At 37.7% G+C, this 20,825-nt stretch overlaps 1 long non-coding RNA gene and 1 other non-coding gene across 2 annotated transcripts; both read right to left on the bottom strand.

Annotated features, from left to right (window-relative positions):
- Positions 1 to 563: 563 nt before the first annotated feature.
- On the bottom strand, positions 564 to 12,293 carry LOC111561772. Its single transcript, XR_002744603.2, has 3 exons — positions 12,252 to 12,293; positions 11,652 to 11,700; positions 564 to 845 (listed from the first exon to the last, which is right to left on the bottom strand). It is a non-coding gene; the product is annotated as an uncharacterized LOC111561772 (long non-coding RNA).
- Positions 12,294 to 17,174: 4,881 nt separating this feature from the next.
- On the bottom strand, positions 17,175 to 17,240 carry LOC111562133. The gene has a single exon (XR_002745177.1). It is a non-coding gene; the product is annotated as a small nucleolar RNA SNORD58 (small nucleolar RNA).
- Positions 17,241 to 20,825: the final 3,585 nt, after the last annotated feature.

Below are 20,825 nucleotides of genomic sequence, written 5' to 3'. Positions count from 1 at the left end.
ATGCCAAAATGTCAACTGAAGTACCAACTTTGTCTGTCTGCCTGCTTGTCTATATCTATTTGTCAGAGTAACATACCAAAAATTGAAATAGTGATTATTTCTCTATGGCAGTTTTTATTTTCTTATTTTTACTTACCCGTATTTTCTATAGTTTCTAAATGTGTTAGTGTTAAGTTGAAGGGGAAAGGGTAAAGAAAACTCTTTCATTGCTTCAGAAACTAGCCCTCTAACTTCTGAGCTCCAGAATCTTTGCCTTTTCTCTCTTGAACTTTCTAAAGCCTGTGTGGCTCTTTTATCACCATAAAAATCTGGTGCTTTCAGAAACACTTCTTACCACAGAAATCTGTATCACGGAAGCACTTGTCTCCCATTGTCCTGGACTCTCTGAATCTGTCATTGTTCTTCTATCAGGGTTCTGAGTGCTTCTTGTAGAATCTGGCAAAGAAGTTTACCTGGTACTTTCTGAATTCTAGAAGCCTGCTAGTATTTATCTCAAGTCCCAGAAACTCCTATTCCACAGTGAATCTGTGTTATTTATTGCTGTATAACAAATTGCCCCCAAATTAGCAGTTAAAGCAGTATTTATTATCTCACACAGTTCCCAAAGGTCAGATCCAGGAACAGGTTAGCAGGGTAGATCTGGTTAGGATATCTTATGATGTTGCAGTCAATGTCATCTGGAGCTGCCATCATGTCAAGCCTTGAATGATGCCAAGGAGCTGCTCCAAGATGACTCACTCACATGGTTTTTGGTTCAGTTCTTCATTGTGTGTATCTTTCCTCACCACACGGCAGCTGTTTTCCCCCAGAATGAGCAATCCAAGAGACAGTAACCTAGATAGAAGCTGCAATTGCAATATCTTTTATAGCCTAGTCTTGGAATTAACACATCAATTATGTCATATTCAGTTTGTTAGAAGCAATTCACTGTGTCTAGCCCATACTTAAAGGAAGGGAAGACTCTTATAGAGAGTAGCAAAGAATTTATGGATATATTTTAAAACCACAGAATCCAACTTAGGAAAGACTTCCAGATGTAGCAGAATCCACCCATCCCATTAGTTTCCTCTGAAGCTTAACACTGTCTCCAGGGAATAGTGGCAAATTGCTGAGTTCAAACCTAGCTAGGTATTCAGAAACCTGTACACCGTATACACTTATTATCTTCCTGAGCTGTGGAAGCCATCACTTATTCCTTCTCTTCAGTACATGTGGATAATCCTGGGGTGTCATCAGGTCCTTGAATTTTAAAAAAGCACCCTTTAATTACCAACCATGCTGTTATTTTCCTCAAGCTCCAGAACTGTGTTGAGATTTGAGGTCACAAAATACAAAGAAAAGCCACAGAATATAAAAAGGATAGGCTTTTCACTCAGGAAGAACCACTAATTTATTCTTTGTTCAAATAAATAAATGAAAAACAAATAAAAATCAGTTTACAGGAGTATTCAGCAATAGTGTATGAAATGGGATATTTGTAATCCGTAGGCCTGAAAAGTATGGAAGGAAAGATTTGGGTTCAGTGATCAGTAAAAGTTTGATGAAGAGCTGATTACTATTAAACTAAATCTGTTTCCAGGCATCACTGGAAACAGGAACTAGATTATTCTTCTGCCAGAAACAGCAACAACAACAACAACCAGACAAAATGCTTTTGAAACTTAAAAAAATTACCTTAAGAAACTAGAAAAAGAAGAGCAAATTAAGTTCAGAATACACAGAAGGGAAATAATGAAGATAAAACAGAAATAAAATAGAAAACAATACGGACTTCAAGCTGTATTACAAAGCTGTAATCATCAAGACAGCCTGGTATTGGCATAAGAACAGACACTCAGATCAATGGAACAGAACAAAGAACCCAGAAATGGACCCACAAACATATGGCCAACTAATCTTTGACAAAGCAGGAAAGAATATCTAATGGAATAAAGACAATCTCTTCAGTAAGTGGTGCTGGGAAACTGCACAGCAAAATGCAGAAAAATGAACCTGGACCACTTTCTTACACCATACACAAAAATAAACTCAAAATGGATGAAAGACCTAAATGTAAGACAGGAAGCCATCAAAATCCTTGAGGAAAAAGCAGGCAAAAACCTGTTTGGCCTTGGTGCAGCAACTTCTTACTCAACACGCCTCTGGAGGCAAGGGAAACAAAAGCAAAAATAAACTATTGGGGCCTCATCAAAATAAAAAGCTTCTGCACAGAGAAGGAAACAATCAACAGAACTAAAAGGCAACCGACAGAATGGGAGAAGATACTTGCAAACAAACAAAAAAAACCCATAAAGATACAAACCATATGTTAAACCATAAACAAACAAAAAACTAACCATAAAGGGTTAGTATCCAAAATCTGTAAAGAACTTATCAAACCCAACCCGCAAAAAACAAAGAATCCAGTGAAGAAATGGACAGAGGACGTGAATAGACACTTTTCCAAAGAAGACATCCAGATGGTCAACAGGCACATGAAAAAATGCTCAACATCTCTCATCATCAGGGAAATACAAATCAAAACCACAATGAGATACCACCTCACACCTGTCAGAATGGCTAACATGAACAACTCAGGCAACAAAAGATGTTGATGAGGATGTGGAGAAAGGATCTCTTTTGCACTGCTGGTGGGAATGCAAGCTGGTGCAGCCACTCTGGAAAACAGTATGAAGGTTCTTCAAAAATTAAAAGTATAACTACCCTATGACCCAGCAATTGCACTGCTAGGTATTTATCCAAGGGATACAGGTATGATGTTTCAAAGGGGCATATGCACTCCAATGTTTATAGCAGCATTATCAACAATAGCCAAAGTATGGAAAGAGCCCAAATGTCCATCGATGGATGAATGGATAAAGAAGATGTGGTGTGTGTGTGTGTGTGTGTGTCTGTGTGTGTGTGTGTGTGTGCATGTATGTATATGTGTGTGTATACAATGGAGTATTACTTGGCAATCAAAAAGAATGAAATCTTGCCATTTGCAACTATGTGGATGGAACTTGAGGCATTATGCTAAGTGAAATTAGTCAAAGAAAGACAAATGTCATATGACTTCACTCATATGAGAACTTTTAGACATAAAACAGATGAACATAAGGTAAGGGAAGCAAAAATAATATAAAAACAGAGAGGGGGACAAAAAACATAAGAGACTTTTAAATATGGAGAACAAACAGAGGGTTGCTGGAGGAGTTGTGGGAGGGGGATGGGCTAAATAGGTAAGAGGCATTAAGGAATCTACTCCTGAAATCATTGTTGCACTATATGCTAACTTAGTTGTAAATTAAAAAAATAAATTACATAAAAATAAAAATAAAATAGAAAACAATAGAGAAAAATCAATGAAACCAAAAGTTGGTTCTTTAAAATAATCAATAACATTAATAAACTAATAAATCTCAAGCCAGCTTGGTTAAGAAAAAGAAAGAGAGTATGCAAATTAACAATATCAAGAATGAAATTAGTGACATCACTAAAGATTCTAGAGCTATTAAAAAGATAATAAGGGAATATTATGAATAACTTTGTACTATAAATCCAACAGCTTAGATAAAATGGACAAATTCCTTGAAGGACAGGGCGCCTGGGTGGCTCAGTCAGTTAAGAGTCAGACTTCAGCTCAGGTCATGTTCTCACAATCCGTGAGTTCAACCCCGCGTGGGGCTCTGTGCTGTTGTAACAGCTCAGAGCCTGGAGCCTGCGTTGGATTCTGTATCTCCCTCTCTCTCTGCCCCCTCCCCCACTCAAGCTCTGCCTCTCTCTCTCTCAAAAAATAAACTTGAAAAAAAATTCCTTGAAGGACATAAACTACTAAAATTTACTCAAGAAGAAAAAATTAACAGAGCCCTACATCTTTTAAAGAATTAAATTTGTGGTTAAAAACTTTCATACAAAGAAAACTCCACACCCAGATTGCTTCACTGTCAAATTGTAACTAACATAGAAGGAAGAAATAATACCAATTCTGCATAAACTCTCTCAGAAAATTGAAAAGCAGAGAGTTTTTCTCAACTCTTTCTATAAGGCTAGTATTATCCTGATACCCAAACCAGACAAAGACATTGTAAGAAAAGAAAACTTTAGACCAATGTCCTTTGTGAACATAGTGCAAAAATTCTAAAAATATTTTTACCAAGTCAAATCCAACAATATATAAATGGAATATTACATTATAGCCAAATAGGATTCATCCCAGGAATGCAAGGGTAGTTTAACATTTGAAAAACCAATCAAGGCAATTTATCATATTAATGAACAGAAAAAGAAAAGCTATAAGATCATCTCAATATATGGAGAAAAAAACATTGAACAAAATCGAGCATCCATTGCCAATAAAAACTCTTACAAACTAAAATTAGAAGAGAACTTCCTCAACTTGATAATGACATATATCAAAAACCTATGGCTAACATCATACTTAATGGTGAAAGATAGAATGCTTTCCACCTAAGATTAGAGACAAGTCAATGATATTCATTCTCACCACTTCTATTCAACATTGTACTAGAGGTTCTAGTCAGAGTAGTAAATTAAAGAAGAGAAATAAAACACATCCAGATCAGAAAGAGCACAATTATCTTTATTCACAGATGAAATAGCTATCTATGTACAAAATCTGAAAGAATCTCCAAAAATACACTAGAGCAAATAAATGAGCTCGGTAAGGTCTCGGCACACAATATTAACCTACAAAAATCTATTGTATTCCTGTATATTACCAATAAACAATTGGAATTGAAATTTTAACATACTATTTACAATGGTATCAAAAATATGAAATACTTAGAGACAAATCTGACATAAGATGTGAAAGGCTTGTATATTGAAAACTATAAAATGTTATTGAAAGAAACACTAAATATATTGAAAGCCATACCTTGTACATGAGTCAAAAGACTCAATATTGTTCAGATGTCACTTCTCCCCCAATTTGTTCTTTAGATTCAATGCAATTCCAATGAAAATCTCAGTCAACTTTTTCATAGAAATTGATAAGCTAACTCAAAAATTCATGTGGAAATGCAAACATATTTTAATAGTCAAACAATTTTGAATTTTTTTTTTCAACGTTTATTTATTTTTTTGGGACAGAGAGAGACAGAGCATGAACGGGGGAGGGGCAGAGAGAGAGAGAGAGACACAGAATCGGAAACAGGCTCCAGGCTCTGAGCCATCAGCCCAGAGCCTGACGCGGGGCTCAAACTCACGGACCGCGAGATCGTGACCTGGCTGAAGTCGGACGCTTAACCGACTGCGCCACCCAGGCGCCCCAATAGTCAAACAATTTTGAAAAAAGAAAAAAAGAACAAAGTTGGAGAGTAAATATTACCTGAATTCAAGACTTCTTATAAAGTTACACTATTCAAGACTATATGATATTGGTGTAAAGATAGACAAATAAATTAATACAATAGATACTTTGGGAAAAACACCATATATTATGGACAACTGATTTTCAACAAACGTACAAAGTAAATTCAGTGAAAAACGAGAGTCTTTTCAACAAATGGTGTTGGAATAACTGTATATCCAGATACAAACCAATGAACTTAAATCTATACCTCATACCTCCCTCTCTCTCTCTGCCCTCCCCTGCTCGTACTCTGTCTCTCTCTATCTCTCTCCAAAATAAATAAACATTTAAAAAAAGGCGGGGGGAGCCTGGATGGCTCAGTTGGTTACACGTCCGACTTTAGCTTAAGTCATGATCTCACGGTTTGTGAGTTCAAGCCTCGCATAGGGCTCTGTGCTGACTGCTCAGAGCCTGAGGCCTGCTTCGGATTCTGTGTCTCCCTCTCTTTCTGCCCCTCCCTGCTCATACTCTGTCTCTTTCTCTGTCTCCAAAATAAATAAACATTAAAAACAATCTATACCTCATGCTATATGCAGAAATGAACTCAAAATGGACCATAACCTAGATGTAAAATCTAAAAAAATTATACTTCTGAAAAAACAGTGTAAAATGTTTGTGATCTTAAGTTAGGTAGACATTTCTAAGATATAATACCAAAAGAATAATCCATAAAATAAAAGCGATAAATTAGACTTCATCAAAATTAAACATTTTTATCTTCAAAAGATATTGTTTAGGAAATAAAAATGCAAGCCACTGACTAGGAGAAACTCAATAAAGAGACAAATAATCCAATAAAAAATGAGCAAAAGATTTGAATATCTTCACCAAAGAAAATATATGGATGGCAAAAAAGCACATAAAAAGATGCTCAATATTATTAGTCATTAGGGAAATGCAAATTAAAACCATACCTACCACTATGCAGCCATTATAATGAAAAAATAGATATGAAGTATCAGGGTGACTGGGTGGCTCAGTTGGTTGGGCGTCTGACTTCGTATCAGGTCATGATCTTATGGTCCATGGGTTCAAGCCCCACATCAGGCTCTGTGCTGACAGCTCAGAGCCTGGAGCCTGTTTTGGATTCTGTGTCTCCCTCTCTCTCTGCTCCTCCCCTGCTTGTGCCCTGTTTCTCTGTCTCTCTCTCAAAAATAAATACTAAAAACTTTTTTTAAAAAAACCTATATATTTCTTTAAAAAAAGATAATATGAAGTATTGACAATGATGTGGAAAAACTGAAACTTCATACTCTGTTTATGGGAATATAAGACAATATCAACTGGTTTGGAAGTCTTTTAAGAAGTTAAATATACACTTATCACATGATCAAGCCAAACTCCTAGGTATTTACCCAAGAGGAAAGTCAACATAAGTGTATACAAATACTTGTACCTGAGTGTTCATAACAGATTTATTTGTAATAGCCAAAAAGTTGGAACAACCCAAATGTTAGTGGATAAATGTACAAACAAATTGTGATATAGCCATACAATAGTGTACTACTCAGAATAGAACACAATGAACTATTGATACATACAACAACGTGAATGAATCTCAAAATAATTATGGTAAGTAAAAGAATTCTGACTAAAAATAAAATAAAAAGTGTACATACATACTGTGTTATTAAAACTCTAGACAATGCAAACTAATCTATGGTGACAGAAAATAGATTAGTGGTTACCTGGTTAGGGAGTAGCTAGGGAGAGGATCCATAGGGACATGAAAACTTGTATAGGTGATGAATACATTGCCTATTTTGACTGTGGTGATTGCTTCACAGGTGTCTACATACATTAAAACATCAAATTGTACATTTCAAACATATACAGTTTGCTGTATACCACTTACACCTCAATAAAGGTATTTAAAATTTGTAAAAGTGATAGTTTATCAAGGACTTGAAGGAAGTAAGGAAGTTAGTGTTATGGATAGTTAATGTGAGGTTTTAAAAAAATTTTAACCAGGGGCGCCTGGATGGCTCAGTCTGTTGAACGTCAGACTCTTGATTTCAGCTCTGGTCATGATCCGAGGGTTGTGGGACCAACCCCTCCCCCCACCCATTTGGGCTCTGCTCTGAGCATGAAGCCTGCATGAGATTCTCTCTCTCTCCCTCTGCCCCTCTCCCCACTCATGCACGCTCTCTCTAAAATAAAAAAAATTTTTTTAATCACAATGAGACACAAACAAAAGGATACTACGAGAGAGAGTTGTAAAAGAGGTTAGTTTTGTTTTGTTTTATTGCAAATGAGGAGTGTGCGTGTGTGTGCGTCTGTGTATGTGTGCATGTGTGATATTTTGTAATTCAACCAGTCAAAGCTTTGATACTAACCACACTACCCTTGCCTGTCCACCTGAAGGTGAGCTTGCTCAATGATCTATATGGGACTGGGCCCCAGAGTGAGTTCTTTTAGCTAGCCAATGAGCATCAACAACAGGAGGGATGTCCTTTCCCTCCGCCAAACCCCTGCCAAACTAAGCAAACAAATGTTCCAAAACAGGAAGATGTTCGGATGATTTCTATTACTTCCAAAAGTTATGAATCCATGGTGATGGCCAGTCTTGGCCTCTTACTTGAGACCCTGAGGGACTGACAGGTTTCTCCTCAGTCTTTTGTAAAAACACAAAAAACAAGCATTGCTTTTTATACTAAGAAGCTTAAAGCAGGGTTTTTGTGGATGCTTCATAAATTTTCCTTTATTGCAAAGATGAGTCCTATCTTCTTGGAAGGACCACAGATCTTGGTGTACCTTAAGAATAATAGACAACAGTTACAGCCTGTTCATCTTACCTCCTTTCCATGGAGAGAGAGAGAGGGACAGAGAGACACAGAGAGAGATACAGAGAGAGAGACAGAAAGAAAGACACACACACACACACACACACACACACACACAGAATCATTATATAACAGTGTTAGGGGCATCAGGATCCCCTCTATCTCCCCCATGGATTTTCTCAGGATTGCACATAGACAAAGGTCTGGAAGGAGACACAAGAAACCATCCATGGTTACCCACGGGCAGTTAGAATAGAGAAGGTGAGGGTAGGAAGACTTTCTGTGTCTTTTGGATATTTCATGAGTGCTTATACTCTTGGAATTAAAGCTCTCTTAAAAAAATTATTCCTGCTGTGAATTAGTCCTGTATGCCTGTTAGGTGTGTATGTTGAAATAGACCCAAAAATATAATCTGAGGAAAATCTTTGCCCTGCACTTTCTAGTTCTACCTCCATGCAAAAGTTTGGTGGCTTTATATTTTGGCATACTGGTTAGATGTTTTCCTTTCATAAAGGGTATTAATTCTATGTTGATTATGCTTAATTACACCATACAACTTCTATATTTTAGATTATTTTTAAGTGTTTATTTATTCAATTTGAGAGAGAGATAGAGAGGGAGAGAGAGAGAGAGAGAGAAAGTGCCAGCAGAAAGAGAGGGAGAGAGAGAATCCCAAACAGGTGCCGTGGTGTCAGTGCAGAGCCCGACATGGGGCTCGAACTCGTGAACCATGAGATCATGACCTAAGCCAAAATCAAGAGTCGGACACTTAACTGACTGATCTACAACTGACTGAGCCACCCAAGCGCCCCTAGATTCTTCTCAGAAAATATAACCTTGAGTTAATCTGGTGTTGAATTATTAGCAAAAGTTTTGCTATAAAAATCACATCCAGGGAGAATGGCCCAATGGGAATGGGCTCCTTCTCCAGACATTTTAAATTCTGTCAGGTTTGGAGATAGATCCTTGGAGAGATTTCTGGGGCCGCATTGTCTCAACATCCATCTCCCTCAGGACATGCCCTTTTCTGTCCTATATTTTGTCATTGTGCCTTGAGTGTACACTGAGAGGTGTTTTAAGAAACAACCACATTACATCTATCATTGTATGTATGGTAGGATTGTTATTGAGAACATTATCTAGATATCACAATAATATAGGAAAAGCTGTGTTTCTTCCTGAGCATCTGGTCCTCTTTTATCTTTTGCTATTCACACTATAAATCTTGCAGTAGCTCTGCTTTCCCTTCACTACTATGCAACTCTAAGCCAAATTTGTGTGCTTCCTAGTGCCTATACAGAAGTACAGGGATGAATTTCAGTGCCTGGATGTTATACATTATACTATATTATACATTATATTACATTAATTAAATTTTTTTCATGTTTATTTTTGAGAGAGAGAGAGAGAGAGAGAGAGAGAGAGAGAGCAGGAATGGGGAAGAAAAGAGAGGGAGACACAGAATCTGAGGCAGGTTCCAGCCTCTGGGCTGTCAGCACAGAGCCTGATGTGGGACTTGAACTCACAAACTGTGAGATCATGACCTGAGCCGAAATTGGACACTTAAACACCCAGACACCCCTATTTTTCTGCTTTTTAAAAATGTCTTACTTATTTTTGAGAGAGAGAGAGAGCAAGTGGGGGAGGGACACAGAGAGAGAGAGACAGAAGATCCAAAGTGGGCTCTGTGCTGACAGCAGAGAGCCCAATGTAGGGCTCAAACTCATGGACCATGAGATCAGGACCTGAGCCGAAGTAGGATGCTCAATCAATTAAGTCACCCAGGCACTCCAGTATTTTTCTACTTTTTAACTTTCTCTTTGCCCCTTTTCCTCATTTATGTTAATACATTTTTATTGTTATGTATCATGTATTTCTATAAATGATTCCAAAGCTCCACCCCTTCCTTTTTTTGAATAAAGAGTAATAAGGGATCCACTTTCACTTTGGAGTACAAATTTGCTAAACCTCATGATTCAAACTAGGATTCCAAAGTCTTCAACAAGGCTTCTGACTATATCATATTAATACCATTGTCCTCAACATTAACATTAAACCCTGTTGTCACAACACTAGAGTGACCATGAGAATCACAGACCCCTATGAAGTCAACATCGTCTAGATCAAGCTATTATGTTTTGGTTAGTGACAAAAAAAAAAAAAGTCGTAAGCTTAAGCTTATGGACTTATGCTCCAGACTAAGTTATTTATTTTTCAAAATATTTATTACTAGTTTACTATGTACCAGGCATGCAGTTAGGTTCTATAGATACAATAGTAAACAAAAACCAGACAGGGCCTACGTCCTCAAAGAGTTTATAATCTAAAAGTGAAAAAAAAAACCCACTAGTCTTATAATCCCACAACTGTACTTACTTGTCATGAACAGGCTTTGGGAGCATGTGATGTGGGATCAGAACCTGTCTTGGGAGTCAGGGAAGACTTGTTTGAATTGATATCTTGCAGGACAACTAGGAGTTTGGGGAGAGGATAAGAAAAGGCAAGAAGCATTTGGGGAAGTGAGAACAGCATTTGCAAAAGCCTTGTGGCAGGATGGAGCACAGTGCAATGGAGGAACTGCAAGAAAAGCCCTGTGGGTAAATGCAGACATTTGAGGGACAGTGGTGCTAGCTGAGGCTACAGGAGTATGCAAGTGGAACCGAGTAAACCACTGAACTGTTTTAAATAATGACTAACTGTGTGAGCTATGATAAGTGATCCAACTTTTTAAAGCCTGTTTTCCTGGCTGTAGAACACTGATCTTTTTCTTTTTTTTTTAATATTTATTTATTTTGAGTGGAGGGGAGTGAGTGAGGGAGGGACAGAGAGAGAGGGGAAGAGAGAGAGAATCCCAAGCAGACTCCACGATGTCAGCACAGAGCCATGAACTGTGAGATCATGATCTGAGCTGAGATCAAGAGTTGGTCGCTTAACTGACTGAGCGACCCAGGGGCCACAAGAACACTGATCTTTAACCGCATGGTGATGCTGAGCTACGTACCGAGCTACTGTCAAAGTTACAAGGGGATTTAAGCTAAACTTTCTCTAGGGACCAGCATACTGGAAATTTCCATTTACCTAAGGGAAAAACCAATTACTTTTGGCGGGGGGGGGGGGTGGGGGGGGGGAAGGCCCTTGGGGAATTTTTTTGTTTTTTGTCTTTTAATCAAATTATGCACAGTGAAAGAACAGTCTCACATGTAAATAGTCTTGTGATGATAGCCAAAAGGGAAACAGTGTCTGCCCCACCGTCTTGGTACCAATGCTTTTACTTAACGGTTTTGTTAATGTCCACAGAAAACTTACAATATGCAAGACACTTTCAGCTATGTTATTTTGTTTAATTCACACAAGAGGCCTATGACTTAAGTATCATTTTTAATCTTTTAGAGATAAGAAAACTAGTAACCAGAGAAATTAGATAACTTACTCAAAAATACGTAACTGAAAAATTATAGAACTGGAATTCAAACTCAGGTAGTCTGATCCAAATTCACAAAGATATCACTCACCACGGGCACCTCAACAAGACTGGATGTGGTCCAAAGTTGCCTGTCAGACCTTACAGTGACAATGAGGAAGGAAAGGAAACGTTGTATCCACCAGTACTCATTCCATGAGCCTGATGTAAAATAAATCTTATCTTTTCAGAAAATGACCTCAACTTCTGCTATCAACCCCCATCAGGTAAGACATAACCATACTATGTCTCTTCCTACACACACCCGCCTATGATAAAGCTTAATATATATATTAGGTACAGTAATATATTAATGATAATAATAAAAAAGAACAATTATAATAATATACTGTAGGGGCGCCTGGGTGGCGCAGTCGGTTAAGCGTCCGACTTCAGCCAGGTCACGATCTCGCGGTCCGTGAGTTCGAGCCCCGCGTCGGGCTCTGGGCTGATGGCTCAGAGCCTGGAGCCTGTTTCCGATTCTGTGTCTCCCTCTCTCTCTGCCCCTCCCCCGTTCATGCTCTGTCTCTCTCTGTCCCAAAAATAAATAAACGTTGAAAAAAAAATTAAAAAAAAATAATATACTGTAATGAAAGTTATGTGAATATGGTGTTTCTCTCTCTCTCAAAACATCTTATCATACTGTACTCACCCTACTTCTTGTGATGTTGTGAGATGATTAAATGTCTATGTGATGAGATGAAGTGAGGTGAATGACATGGGCATTGTGACGTAGTGTTAGGCTGCTACTGACCTTCCAAGAGTATGTCAGAAAGAGGATCATCTGCTTCTGGCTCGCGGTTGACCATGGGTAACTGAAACTGTGGGAAGCGAAACCACAAATGAGGGAGGACTGGTTCCCCAGCTTAAAAGAAGGAAATGAAATAGATAAACCCTTCTGCCAATAAAGATAAAAGATTCTGTTTCCCCAGTTGACTTTGACAGGGAGTGAGTTCTGTAAGACCTGTACTTTATAAAGAGAAGGGAAATATCACCCAATGTCCATATCTGTAGAACTTGGCTTGTATTCTGTAATGAAGGAGAATATAACATCTGTCAATACTTCTGTTTTAATAAGAAAACTACCTTTACAAGAAAATCAGACCCGCAATGGGATGGAATAGGATGTCCTAGACATGAGTTCTAACTTAGTGCAGGATTATTAAGAAGCAAGCTCTCCAATCCTGCTGAGTCAATGGACAGGATCTATTTTCAGTTCTCAACTTGTCCTGAGATGCTGTAAGTCCCTTGCCAAGACCTGAATCAGTGCAACATCTGTGAGAACCAATTAAGAACGCCACATCACCTAGGAAGAGAGCAACAGAGTGCTGTGAATTCTTATTTGAATAAAAGTATCCAAAAGTGAAGAAAATTAGCCAGCTCTCTAGTCATGCAGTCAAATTTTTTGTTAACAAAAGGAAAAAAAGGAGGACCTGCTCTGGTTGCTCCAATTCCATATTCCCTCAGCAACTAGATTTCTTCTTTCCTACTTCTCCTGACAGCATCAAGTTGGACACCATTTGTGAACGACATAGGCATTTGTCCTGAGAATCAAGGTTTCCTTGTAGACATCTTTGCCTGGGTGCTTGATTCTGTCATCTCTTGCAGAGGCTGCACTCTTACCTCCTGATCACCTGTTTGCTCACTGGGTTCCTAACCATCTGCCTAGTTTTTGACATTCCTGGTCATTTAAGGCATTCTTTTGGGATTTCTGGTCAATTTGGTGTCTTTGCCTGATTTCTGGCACATTCTGAATTCTGCCTCTATTTGGTTCTTGCGTACTGGTTTTTCCTGTTGTTTGGTTTTTGTGTACTTCTCTACTTCTGTTTTTCCATGCCTGTCCCCACTGCCTAGCAGATACCCACTTTCAACTTCCCTTACCTGCTTGATTTTTTTCAACCTGTTTTTACAAAGCACCACCATTGTTCACAATTCCAGAACTGACATTTTTAGAGTTTTAGGTGTAGCGATCAAGAGGAAATACCCTTTTGGAAAGAGGAAATGCAAGATTGGAGTATAGGGTTGCTAGCTTTCTTTAGATTTCAATCTCAGGAGAACAACAATAGGGAACATAAAGTTAAAAAGATCTGAATTCAGGGCCGCCTGGGTGGCTCAGTCGGTTAAGCGTCCGACTTCAGCTCAGGTCATGGTCTCACAGCTCGTGAGTTCGAGCTCCGTGTCAGGCTCTGTGCTGACAGCTCAGAGCCTGGAGCCTGCTTTGGATTCTGTGTCTCCCTCTCTCTCTGCCCTTAACCCACTCACATTCTGTCTCTGTCTCTCTCAAAAATAAATAAACATTAAAAAAATTTTTTTTAAAGATCTGAATTCAAAAGAAAGATACTTATCATTGGTAAAACAGACAATAAAATAAAAATCATCTAAGAAGAATGTAAAATAATAAATATGATAGATCCCTGATTCTTAATAATATTCTATTTTTCATATCAAGAAAATCTTGTTCCTTTAAACTAATTGCTTTTAGTTTATTACCAAATTTTTAATATATGAATTTAGATATGTTTTAATAGGTAAATACCTTAACATTTACAAACACTTATAATAGAGAATGTATTTTTAGTGTGCCATATTTGAAATGTGTTTATTTTTTTTATTTTTTATTTTTTTTAACGTTTATTAATTTTTGATAGAGAGAGACAGAGCATGAACGGGGGAGGGTCAGAGAGAGGAAGACACAGAATCTGAAACAGGCTCCAGGCTCTGAGCTGTCAGCACAGAGCCCGACGCGGGGCTCAAACTCATGGACTGTGAGATCATGACCTGAGCCAAAGTCGGCTGCTTAACCGACTGAGCCACCCAGGCGCCCCGAAATGTGTTTAATTTCAAATCTAACTGAACTGTGCTATTTTCATAGGGATATACAGCCTCCTTTGGAAAAGCTTAATTTTAAGTTGTAGGAATTTTTATTATTATTTTTTAATTTTAAGTTGTAGGAATTTTAATTCTTTTTAAAAAAATTTTAATGCTTATTTATTTTGAGAGAGAGAGAGAGAGCAGGGGAGGGGCAGAAAGGGAGGGAGAGAGAAAGAATCCCAAGCAGTCTCCGTGCTGCCACCACAGAGCCCAATGTGGGGCTCGAACTCATGAACCATGAGATCATGACCTGAGCTGAAATCAAGAGTCGGATGCTTAACTGACTGAGCCACCCAAGGGCTCCTAAAAGAGTTAATCCCTAAGTTACACATATAGCAAGCTATTCTATACCATCAATATATTTTTCTTTTTTTTTTTTTAATTTATTTATTTATTTATTTTGAGAGATAGGGTGCAAGTGGGGAAGGGGCGAGGGAGGGAGGGAGGGAGGGAGAGAGGGAGAGGGAAGTGAGAGAGAGAGAGAGAGAGAGGGAAAGAGAGAAGGAGAGAGAGAGAATCCCAAGCAGGCTCCACACTGCCAGCGCAGAGCCCAATGAGGGGCTTAAACCCACAAACCACAAGATAACAACCCGAGCCGAAGTCAGATGCTTAACCAACTGAGCCACCCAGGCAGCCCTCAATATATATTTCTTGTAATTAAATGGGCAACTCACTCTTGTCCCTTCAAAAATAATAAATTATGTGACTCTAGAATTTTAGAGTTGGAATTTTCCTTGGAATCAGAAAAAACAAATTCCGTCATTTCTATATTTTCCAGAAAAGTATAACCTTTGTTTTATTTTAAAGTGAACAGAGCAAAGCAGCAGAAATATGTAGGGAGTCAGACATCCTGTGGTAGAATTCTGACTGTGCACCTTCATAGCATGACCTTGGGCAAATTACCCAACCTTTCCTTACCTGAGAAAGATTTTTAACCAATTCCAGCTCCACAGTCCATGACCCAGGGCCAAGTCATCCTTGCACTGGTTTCACCTTGATAATATCCTAGACTTTAACTCTCTTTGTGTGTTCCTACCCTTATAATTAAATCTTTGCCTTGGTCTCTATTCCACAATTTATCTTCCAGTTACCTGCCCAGCACAGCTGTCACCTCTAGATTTGGAGCCCTGCCCTTTACACAGGTCGTGATTATAGAACCTGACAATCTTTGGACAGACCTTCCAGTTACCACCTCCAGTCTGCTGGTCTGAATCCCAGAAAACTATCTCCCTCTGAGCTATTTGATTTTGTGTCAACTTGACTGTGTGTTCAACTGCTGCCTTTGGCCACCCACTGACAACTGCTTTGATGAACTATGGCCTGATACCTTGAAATATTTTGAGCACTTGTTAACATGTCAGTAACCCCAAGTTCCAATCCTATCCCAGTGGATATGTTCAAGTCTGGTTCTCTTCCCTTCTCTGGTATTAGTGGGTAAAACTCAGCCTACTTCCAAGGTGCCAGATATGTGATTCTATATGGTGTGAACCTATAGTATCAAGAAATTGTTAAGCTGTGTTCATTATAATCTATTTAACAAGACAGAGACATAGGTGACATAGTTTAAAAAGATCTCTATTGATGTAACAATGGTCAAAATTATTACAAGAGCTGGTACTTAAAGGAACTACTTTGTTTACTAAAAAAAAATTGTGTAGGAAAGCTCATTCCCCTAAAACTCAAAGGTGGATTTTTACCTAAACTTTTTTGGGAGGGTTTGTTGAAGATGTTGGCTCTCAATGAATTTGTTGAATAAGAAATTTCACAGGAATGGTTGTAAATTTATCTATTTACCCAGTTATGCTTTTGAAGTAAAAAACTCCTTTTATTGAATTTTTCACTTAAAAAAAAGGTGATTGCTCATGGTTTTCCAGCATGGCATTTTTAGACATGGATGTGTGTGTATTAGCTAAGAACTTTATAACATATAGCCTCATTTAATCATTACATGGGTTTATTAACCTACTATTAAAGATGAAACGGAGGCATGGAAATTTTAAGTAACTTGCTCGAGAAGGTCACACAGTTAGAAAGTAGTGGAACCAGACAAACAGAATCTGTCTCCATTTTTAACCTGTTTTTAGCTCCTAATCACTACATGGAAATAAGAAACACTGGGGAAAAAAAGGAAAAAAAAAAAAAACAACTTGGGAAAAGATAAGGAATGTGATCCATAAGAAGTCTGAACCCTTATTACATTTTCTGAATTGGTTGGTTCTGACTGGATTTTACTGGGGGTAATCAGTGAGGAAACATCTGGGTCTCCTAAGATCTCTGCTCTCGTCTGAGAGAATTGGATGTTTCCTGGATTTGGATGGTTATTCCTGTGCTCAAGAGAACTGGGAAATATTTTGGACTGGTCCTCAGAAGGAAGACAACACCACAATCACCCTAATAAACAGTGCTCTGTAGTGTGATACCAGGCCACCTCTTGCTGCATTAAGTATGCAATTTTCCCCTTCTGTAGAGAGCATGATATATCTTTATACATAAAATAGGGAAACCAGACTGTGGAATGCATTTAAATGTTATAACTTTGACAATTATTCTATAGGAGATTCCATAGGAGACCCCGAGACCATTGCAGAGGCTGAAAAACTCTCAGTTTCAGGATAAGTTGATATCCTGCTGAAGACCATAACCCACCGTTATAAAGCAAACTCTTCAATAACTTCAATAACTGACAAGTTTTTTTTCCCCAGCAGTTGCTCAGAGAATAGTTGTTTTCATGATTAATCTGAAGGTGTCCTGAGAAATGCCATCACTGCAGCCATGTGACAAGTTTTATATGATAATTTCTGATATGCTTGCTATGGTCATTGTGAATTCTTGACGTAAGTCTTTTACTGCCATGTTTTCACTGGGGGAATTTCAGTTTTCAGAATTAGAGTGTTATGCCTCAAGTCAGACAAAATCCTAGCACCAAATTATTATAGGCTGTTCCTTTTCTTGAGGAACAATTCCAAAAAAAACTATTAACATTTCTTCAGGGAATGTACCAATAAGAATAAGAAATAGAATAAGACTATCATTAAACTGTGATTTGGTTTCAGATTTTGAATGGTATTTTTAAGTTAAAAACATCTTTAAAACCTATTCTATTTTTTTATTTTTTTGTCCTCCTAGACAGCCTCATTTATTCATTCATTCTTTCAGCAAAACCTTCTATACACCAGGTGCTGTGCTAGGTATTAAGGACATAATATGAATTAGAATTTGCTGTCAAATTGTAATCATTCCTTTTTTAAAGCATTCTATATTTAAAAACCAGATACACAAAATGCCTGCTCTACTTCATATTAAATTTCTTGTGTTCTATACTCCTAACATAATTTTATAACATTTTGGACACAATAGATTGGTAATATTTGATAGTGTTATCAATGGACAATTAGAGAATCATCGTATTTTTAAAAATCAATATCCAATTTGCCTTATTTATTTATTTATTTATTTATTTTACATTTATTTATTTTGAGAAACAGAGTGAGACAAAGCATGAGCGGGGCAGGGGCAGAGAGAGAAGGAGACACGGAATCCAAAGCAGGCTCCAGGCTCTGAGCAAGTGGTCAGCACAGAGCCTGATGCGGGGCTTGAACCCACAAACCGCGAGACCATGACCTGAGCTGAAGTCGGACACTCAACCGACCGAGCCACCCAGATGCCCCCCAATTTGCCTTTTCATAGAAGATAAATGTGTGCCCTGTCTCTCATTTTAGCTTCTTTCTTTCTTTCTTTCTTTCTTTCTTTCTTTCTTTCTTTCTTTCTTTCTTTCTCTCTATGAAGTCTTTTATTTTAATGCCCTTTCTCTAATTTCAGTCTTATGTTCTCATGACTATATCACAACAGACTTAATTTTTCCTGGGGTGCAAATTCAGTCACCACCTTGCCTTACCATTCTAGTGCATGGTAGTGACTGAATTTGCACCCCAGGAATCAGTGTAAATAAATTATTAATTAGCCTGTCCTGTTCTCTGGGGAATCTCACATAAAACGGGCTGTTTTTTCATTGAGTCTCTAATTCAGAGTCTAATCTCTTCCTTCTATTCTCTCTACTCATCCTTTTCCTGCTTCCCATTTTGAAGCTTCAAAGAAATTCCTGATTGTGTCTACTTTCCCGAATCACTCACAAAGAGGTTAACTCAGAGGTTGCAAAGTCAGATGCCTACAGGGACCAGCCTGGAAAGAGAAATAAGTGCTAGGGGCTGAGGCAGCAATATTAGGGAGGGAGGGGAGACTGGGGCAAACCCCAGAGCACTGGCCCAGATAAGAGGAGGGTGCTGTACTCAGCACCAGCTCATTGTTGCTGACTGAATGATGAAATCTTTGGTTAGCTGATCATCCAATTTTCACAAGAGTCAGAAATCTGGATCTTTGTGTAAAATGTGTCAATCTGTAAATGTTGGACCACCCAAACAAAACATGCCTGCCCAGGGCTGCCATTTGCAACCTAGGCTGCCACTGGTATTGAATTCAAAGAACTAAAAGCACCATAGGTTTTTGAAATGTCCTTGAAGAATGTGACTTGAGTTTGTGACCCAACCCCACACTCAAGGGAAAAGGAAAAGGAAAAGGAAGATTTCTTATCAGGGTTGTGGTTTGATATTTGTCTAATTTGTGCATTTTCATTAATCTAATCAGTACATTGTCAGTCTACAGTTTTTAAAAATGTAATAAAGCAATCCATCTTTTATATAAGAAAAGGGGGGATGAAATAGATATTCAATTTAAAAATACATACTCAATTTTGCTTTTATTTATATAAAGGAACACTGGCATGGGAAGAATACATTAAAAATTAATGAGTGATTATCTTTATAGGGTAGGGACAAGGAAGAAAGGCATGAATGTGGGATTAAGACTTCTCAATCTATACTTTTTTTTTTTAATTTTTTTTAACGTTTATTTATTTTTGAGACAGCGAGAGACACAGCATGAACGGGGGAGGGGCAGAGAGAGAGGGAGACACAGAATCAGAAGCAGGCTCCAGGCTCTGAGCCATCAGCCCAGAGCCCGACGCGGGGCTCGAACTCGCAGACCGCGAGATCGTGACCTGAGCTGAAGTCGGACTTTTTAACCGACTGAGCCACCCAGGTGCCCCTCAATCTATACTTTTTATTTAGTTTTTATTTTTGAAACAGGTGAGAGCATTATATATTCAAAAATCAAAAATGTAAACTGAAAGTAAATGGCATTAACATGCCAACTTATTTTTTATTGCAGGGAAGCATGACAGGTTGAAATATAAATTAGAATGCATAAAAATATATAACAGGACAGGACCACCTGGCTGGTTCAATGGGAAGAGTATGTGACTCTTGATCTCAGGGTCATGATTTCGAGCCTCATGTTGGGTGTGGAGATTAATTAAATAAAACTTCATATATATACATATATATATATGAAGTTCTATATATATATATATGTATGTGTGTGTGTATATATATATATATATATATATATATATATAGGAAATGGAATTATAAATGTTAAAGAAGAAAAGGGAACAATGTTACAATTGTTGATAGATAAAGAAACAATTTTTAAATTTACTCTTTAAATGGTATCAAATTGCTATGGTATTTATAGTCCATTGAACACACTTAAAACTTGTGTGACCATCTTATTTTTAAATGCCAATATTTACAATGTAACATTGAAATGGTTTCCTTTACAATTGTTTTATTTTATGATAAAAATTTTGGACACTGATATATAAATAGGGATAGATGTATTTTTCAAAATTCTTTTGAGAGTATATAAACCAAAAGGTTTAAAGACTACTGAAAGTTCAAGACTATTTTCCTACACAGTTGGCCCTTGAGTTACATGGGGGTTAGGGGCGCCAACTCCCCCACCGTGCAGTCAAAGATCTGTGCATAACTTTTGACTCTCCAAAAACTTAATATCCTACTATTGACCTGAAGCCTTACCAATAACATAAATAGTTGGTTAACACATATTTTGTACATTATATTATTATATGCTATATTCTTACAGTAAACTAAGCTAAAGAAAACAATATTAAGAAAATTGTAAAGAAGAAAAAATACACTTAGAGTACTGCACTGCAAAAAATATGCATATGAGGGATCAGCAAAGTTCAAACCCATGCTGTTCAAGGGTAACTTGTACTTGAACTAATGGGGTCACTCCTTTGCCCATGGAAGGCCAAGTTATGTTACATGATGAAAAATTAGCACCTCTGAATACTATCATATGGATTAGTTTTGGATTAGCTAGCTTTTACTGACAAAAACAGAAAACTTTTAAGTTCTATAAGAGTGAGTGCCAGGTAAACAGGTAAATTTAGATGTCTATCAGATAGGTCCAACATACAAATTCAAGAATTTGC

This window comes from Felis catus, chromosome C1 (assembly GCF_018350175.1).
Source record: "Felis catus isolate Fca126 chromosome C1, F.catus_Fca126_mat1.0, whole genome shotgun sequence".
Classification (NCBI taxonomy): domain Eukaryota; kingdom Metazoa; phylum Chordata; class Mammalia; order Carnivora; family Felidae; genus Felis; species Felis catus.
This window is presented reverse-complemented; position numbering and strand designations above follow the sequence as displayed.